The following is a 6,234-nucleotide window of genomic DNA, read 5'->3' as shown; positions in this document are numbered from 1 at the left end:
GGATCCATAGGCAAGGAATTTATAGCCAAAGCCTCCCCTAGCACCCAAGCGTCCTCTCGCTCTAAGCAGCACCCACGGAGAGACCTCTTGTGGTGAGTTAGGTCCATATACTCGGTGCGGCTAATGACCCCCTTGGATAGGGCCTGGCAGACAATCGGAGGTAACTGATCTTGCCTCTCCCTCCAGGCTTTTAACCTGAAGCATTAAGTGTTTTTCTTGAATTAGTTCCTTGAACAAAGGAGATCAAATAATGTACCTAAGTGTACAATCACGAACATTTCGGAGGCCGTTTGTACAACCAACTACTAAGGTGTGATTCCTTTTTCCCGGATGCTCCCAATATCTGATCCTGAATCTTTTTCCCGGATGCTCCCAGCGTCCGATCCTGGATCGTTCGTGACTTGGCGAGATCCCAATAATCTCAAACAAGATCATGCAAGCAAATGTTCTTAGTAAGTTAACTTATTTTGACTTGCTCTTCCCCTTGGGTTTTACCTTATGGTATCTTAACCCTAACCCAAAGCATTAACTGGTCAACCAAGGCAATGTACATGCCTTATTCGCAACCCAACCAAGGGTCTTTTATTCATCCAGTTATTTACTCATCTCCCTCCAACCAAGTTCAATTAATACACTTGGCAACGCAAGACTCTTCATCTAGGCCTTCAGGATATAGTCTAGATGTATGTGCCCCTTCCATCTCTCTTAGTGCGGTACTATGCAGAGTTTTCCAATCAAACTTACCCATCATGCACATGGTGCATTTAATATATTAGTATATCCTAAACAACCTTTAACTCTCTTCATGCCTGGCAATGAATACTTAACCCTAATGCACCGGATCTCATGTGATGCGTATATGAAAGTCTAGGTTTCTATCCATCGGTACAATTGCATCCTATGAACGGAAACTAACATTTCATGTGCTTGTTTTAATCATGACTGCGAAGAATGAATTCTAGATGGCTATTCATGCACTGAACTAGTTTAAAAACTATTATTTTATGTGAAATAATGTGAAACCCTTATCATTCTATGTGTCTAAAAGCTATCATTCTATGCTCATAAACTTATGCAAACTCCATGCTCTACCATTTCATGCATGCAACCTATCACTTGGAGTAAACACAAAAATCCTAAGGCTCGTTCTTGTTCCATGCATGTAGCTACCCCTTTATTCCTTCTTCTTGAAATAATACAGAATATGCTTAACCAACATTAATTATAAAGCTTGGGATATCAAAAGAACCTGGGTTTGATTCGTGATCATAGGGACATTTGTTGCGTTGGTCGCTCCGCTCGCCTCTCCCACATTATCGGTACCATTGGTAGCTTTGGCACTTACAATTCCCGCAACTCTCTTTTTGGGAGCCATTTACCACGTGGAGTTTGGATAGTCCTGACCTTAACAGGCCTTCAAGATAACATGCTTGGGAAAGGGAAGGTTGTGAGAAGGTGACCTTCGCCGATGAGGGGGTGGCTTGAAAAAAAATGGCTTCACGAACACGGCTCCTCAACACAGCCCTTGACACCTTCTCTAGTCACCAACTCTCTCTCTCTCTCTCTCTCTCTCTCTCTCTCTCTCTCTCTCTCTCTCTCTCTCTCTCTCTCTCTCTCTCTCTCTCTCTCTCTCTCTCTCTCCTTCTTCGACCTTCCCTTTCCCAAGCCTGTCGTCTTGAAGGCCCATTAAGGTCAGGACTATCCAAACTCTGCATGGTAAATGGCTCCCAAAAAGAGAGTTGCGGGAAGTGTAAGTGCCAAAGCTACCAATGGTACCAGCAATGTGGGAGAGGTGAGTGGAGCGACCAACACAACAAATGCCCCTATGATCACAAATCAAACCTAGGTTCTTTTGATATCCTAGGCTTTATAATTAATGTTTGTTAAGCATATTCTGTATTATTTCAAGAAGAAGGAATAAAGGGGTAGCTACATGCATGGAACAAGAACGAGCCTTAGGATTTTTGTGTTTACTCCAAGTGATAGGTTGCATGCATGAAATGGTAGAGCATGGAGTTCGCATAAGTTTATGAGCATAGAATGATAGCTTTTAGACACATAGAATGATAAGGGTTTCCCATTATTTCACATAAAATAATAGTTTTTAAACCAGTTCAGTGCATGAATAGCCATCTAGAATTCATGCTTCGCAGTCATGATTAAAATAAACACATGAAATGTTAGTTTCCGTTCATAGGATGCAATTGTACCGATGGATAGAAACCTAGACTTTCATATATGCAAGTCACATGAGATCCGGTGCATTAGGGTTAAGTATTCGTTGCCAGGTATGAAGAGAGTTAAAGGTCGTTTAGGCTGTACTAATATATTAAACGCACCATGTGCATGATGGGTAAGCTTGATTGGAAAACTCTGCATAGTACTGCAGATGCTGGGAGCATCTGGGAAAAAGATCCAGGATCGGATGCTGGGAGCATCCGGGAAAAAGGAATCACACCTTAGCAATTGGTCGTATAAACGGCCTCTGAAATGTTCATGATTGTACACTTAGGTACATTATTTGATCTCCTTTGTTCAAGGAACTAATTCAAGGAAAAACACTTAATGCTTCAGGTTAAAAGCATGGAGGGAGAGGCAAGATCAGTTACCTCTCATTGTCTACCTGGCCCTATCCAAGGGGGTTGTTAGCCGCACTGGGTATATGGGCCTACCTCAATGCGAGAGGTCTCTCCGTGGGTGCTGCTTGGAGCGGGAGGATGCTTGGGTGCTACGGGAGGCTCTGGCTCTGTAAATTCCTTGCCTCCAGATCCCGTACAAGAGGCCGACATGACTCGAGATGGGATCTCGAGGCCCGTGTACTAGTCAATGAGCAGAACTTGGAGTAGCAATCCTATAGATTGCTGGGATAGCCTTCGGGCATGATACTTGATGTACTCCGGGATTATGATAAATAAAAAATAGATATTTGGGAAAAAGAAACTTTCTTGTCTTTGTTTTTGTGTCAGCACCTAAGTTACGTGAAGAAACCAGTGATTAAATTGATTAATTAAGGAAGTTGCTTTTGTATGTCAACCATAATGTGGTAGGTAATTAGATAACTAAGCAAACTGAGGAAAGTGTGGTGGATGTGACTTGGGTCCATCCTACGGAAGGGTGGTCTCGATTAGCTGGGAACTTTTCTCAAAAGACGAGATAACGAGACTATGAAGACCTAGCATCAGTGGAGTTAGAATCCTGATTTATGTTGTTTTAGGGGAACGGAATGGGACTATGCCTTATGGGCAGAGGGGTTGAGCTTTGCATCCCTCTCATTTTCCATTCTCCATGAACCAAGTGCAGCATGAATCTGCTTCGACTCTGATGTTCCTATGCAAAGTGGTTCATCTGGAGCTCGGTGCTAGCTACTTCCTAGAGACCTTGTTGATAGGAAAGGAACCTTGACTTCAGGTCGATCCTAAGTGGGAACGGCCGGACACTTCCGCTCGAGGCAGACTCAAGAAGACCTAGATCACAAACCCTATGACATTCCTTGCGAGTGCCAGGCGGAGCTTTCTAGACCCTCCTCCCGATGGGTTGTTAAGACGTGTCCCACAAGCGGACGAGCGGACACGTTACAGTTGCTATCAGAGCGAACCAACAGGATCTAAGATTACAAGGGAACTTAATGGAGGAAAATAAAGGGATAGTCAGGGGAAGGTGAATGGAATAGAGCAGTGTTTTCTGTTGAAAACATTTCTTTACTCACTTATGGATGCTGGGTTGCAGAGTCACGAAGCATGGAGCAAGTTCTTGGTGTTGCAAGTCATGTTCATGACTGCAATGCGTGCTTTGGATTATCGTCAAAGGCTAGGCATGATGAATATTCTGGACCGCATCTATAATCCTTCACCCATGTAGGCGGAGCAGAGATGGATGGGAGATTCAGGAATATACCACATAGCAGCCCACCGACTCGTGTACCTTCAAACCAACTTGAAGAGAATCAAGTGGATGGAGGATTTAAAGATCGTGAAGCTGTTCATCTTTGTCAAAGTTCACGCAAACGCAACTTTGCATGTTAGCAGTTGGCAAGTCAAGCAGAACAAGTATGTCTATGAAGAAGTGACCCAGGCGATCTCTGCTGATAGGATCAAAGTGTTAGGGCGCTATGAGAAGAATGGGTATCAAAGGAAGGGATACCCCAAGCTTCCTATGACTTACCGTTTCCTGAAAATCCATGACCCCACTCCACATTATTATTTCATCCCTGTAGCCGAATGTAACACACTCCTATTTTCCCCAAGCTGATGTATCAATCAACTTGTTCTACTTATCCAAAATAAATGTACTCAAAGGGTTATGCCCTCATAAATGAATAAGACTTTTTACAATTGTCTATCTTGATCGTAAATGTTAGCTATGGTGTTAAGTGATTAAATCACTTGGCTAAAAGCTGTGCTAGTCATATTAACATAATATGGGGAATGTTTGATAAGATGTTAACATAAAGAATCTTATTGTCCAAATGCAACCCCAAGCGCATGTTCCAAGTCTGACTCTTGCACTAAGTACAGTTGTGGTTCAAGAGAAGAAGTTTCTTCTCAAACAAATTAAGCCACCCGAGTTTGATGGCAAGGGAAGGACTGTTCAAGCCGACGCCGAGATCTGGATTGAGTCCATGGAGGACTATTTTGAGGCAGCAGGAACTGCACCTGCTAACCAAGCCATGCTCACCAAACTTAAGCTTATAGGAGAAGCGAGACTTTGATGGAAACAGTGGTGTAGAGACCAAGCAATCTTGGAGGGGACAGTCACTTGGGATAAGCTTAAGGAAGTTGTGCGAGGGAGGTATCTGCCACCTGCCTACCGCACACAAAAGATGAATGAATTCTATGACTTGAAGCAGCTAGGGTTATCCTTGGAAGCATATTATTCAAAGTTCGTTTCACTCCTAAATTACACGCTTCCAATGGATATGACACAATAGGTGTCAAAATTTTGTGCTGGGTTGAATCCACCCATAAACACCCGATTGGAATCAATGCGCCCAACGGACCTACAAGATGCACTCATTCGAGCTGCTCCAATAATACAGGAGGTGCAGACCAAACCAAGGAATAACAGGGTTTGGCCTTACAAATATTAGAATAAGGGTATGTTTAAGGCTTAGACCAAGAGAGCGCAGAGTCAGAATCAAGGCCAAAGAAAGAAAGCTAGGGCCAATGCTGTCAATAACTTTGTTCCTACACAAAGTAATAATCGCCACCCACGTTGCTTCCATTGCAACGAGCCCAGACACTTCAAGAGGGAATGTCCCAAGCTTAGTAGAGGACATTGCCAAGGGCAATTCCAGGTCAAAATAGAGCCGCTCATGGCCAAGGAACCACCGTCATGACCAGAGGGAGAACCTCCAGTGTTTCCAACAAAGAGCTACACAGTGAAGAAGATCCATCCATGGATGCCGACTTTGAGAGGGCAATGGTTCACGCCGCTCTTCACAAGAAGGGTCCAAATCGCTAATTCTCGGTGATTCAAACTCCATCAGATCATCAAGGTAAAAGCTTCAAAACCCTAATTGACTGTGGCAGCACACACTCCTTCATTTCATCAATCTGTGCAAAAAGATTAGGGATAGCCACAATAGATGCACCTACCTTACTTGTGGAACTAGCAAATGGTCATGAGGTCACTTGTACTAGGCAAACTGCTAAGGTGAAATTCTTACTGGGTGGGAAGCCAACTTCGGTGAGATTCAGGGTAATGAACCTAGGTGTCCACGAATGTTTACTTGGAATGGATTGGCTAATACCCAATGATGCCCACATCCACTTTGGGAAGGGCCAAGTCTCCTTTCGAAATTCTGAAGGGGAACTAGTCACAACTCAAGGAGAGGGTAAGCCAAAAATACAGTTGGCAAAAGCAACACGAATAATAAAAGGTGTTAGAAAGGGCCTACCTGTCTATCTAATTAAACGGAATAAGCTAGATCAGGATCAGGAATCTAGGGAAGAACCTTCATGGTTAAAGGAATGTGTAGACGTATTTCCTGAAGATCTGACATTTTTTCCTCCTCAAAGGGAAGTCGACCATGAAATCAAACTTGTGCCAGGAGCTGCACCAGTTCGCAAAGAGGCCGTACAAGATGTCCATTCCGGAAGCTATCGAACTGAAAGAGCAACTCAAGCAACTATTAGACCAAGGCTACATCCGTCCTAGCAGTTCACCATGGGGAGCTCCAGTGCTGTTCCAAAAGAAGAAAGATGGAACGCTTCATCTATGCATTGACTGCAAAGG

This window comes from Lygodium microphyllum, chromosome 3, assembly GCF_053477565.2.
Source record: "Lygodium microphyllum isolate KBCC chromosome 3, Lygodium_microphyllum_v1.1.10, whole genome shotgun sequence".
NCBI classification, from domain to species: domain Eukaryota; kingdom Viridiplantae; phylum Streptophyta; class Polypodiopsida; order Schizaeales; family Lygodiaceae; genus Lygodium; species Lygodium microphyllum.
Note: the sequence above shows the minus strand (reverse complement) of the source record.